Source organism: Vombatus ursinus, unplaced genomic scaffold (assembly GCF_900497805.2).
Source record: "Vombatus ursinus unplaced genomic scaffold, bare-nosed wombat genome assembly UNPS02009062.1, whole genome shotgun sequence".
NCBI lineage: Eukaryota > Metazoa > Chordata > Mammalia > Diprotodontia > Vombatidae > Vombatus > Vombatus ursinus.
Genome location: NW_020948840.1, coordinates 7,624,724 through 7,625,270, shown reverse-complemented (window position 1 = coordinate 7,625,270; position 547 = coordinate 7,624,724).

Below are 547 nucleotides of genomic sequence, written 5' to 3'. Positions count from 1 at the left end.
GAAAGAAAGAAAGAAAGAAAGAAAGAAAGAAAGAAAGAAAGAAAGAAGGAAGGAAGGAAGGAAGGAAGGAGGAGTCAAAAAGGAGAAAAAACATGTAGTCCAAGTAAATACTTTCACAGAAGAAACAAGAGTCCAGCTGGTTAGCCTTTACAGAGGTAGCTAAATCCTTCTTTGGTAGGCTGCTACTTCCACTTTTTTCTCTCATGTTTTAAAAACATGAGAATTTTACCAGTACCCAAAACAATGTTCAAAAAATCTGAATGCTGCTTTAGTCCTTGGCTGTATAGATTTTCCTGATTTTTAAAAAAATTTAATCTTTGCATTGCCCACCTCCACCTCCACCCCCCTTGATTGTTTTGGAACTTATAAAGTATGCTGGCTCAAGACGTGTGTTTTTGGCTAGAAGGGAATATTTAGAAATCCCTACCCAAAAAAACCCAGTGGGAGTGGAAATTTAAAAGAGGACCGCCTAACTCAGCAGTGAGATGAGGGTGAGGAGCAGTGTGTGTGTGTGTGTGTGTGTGTGTGTGTGTGTGTGTGTGTGTGT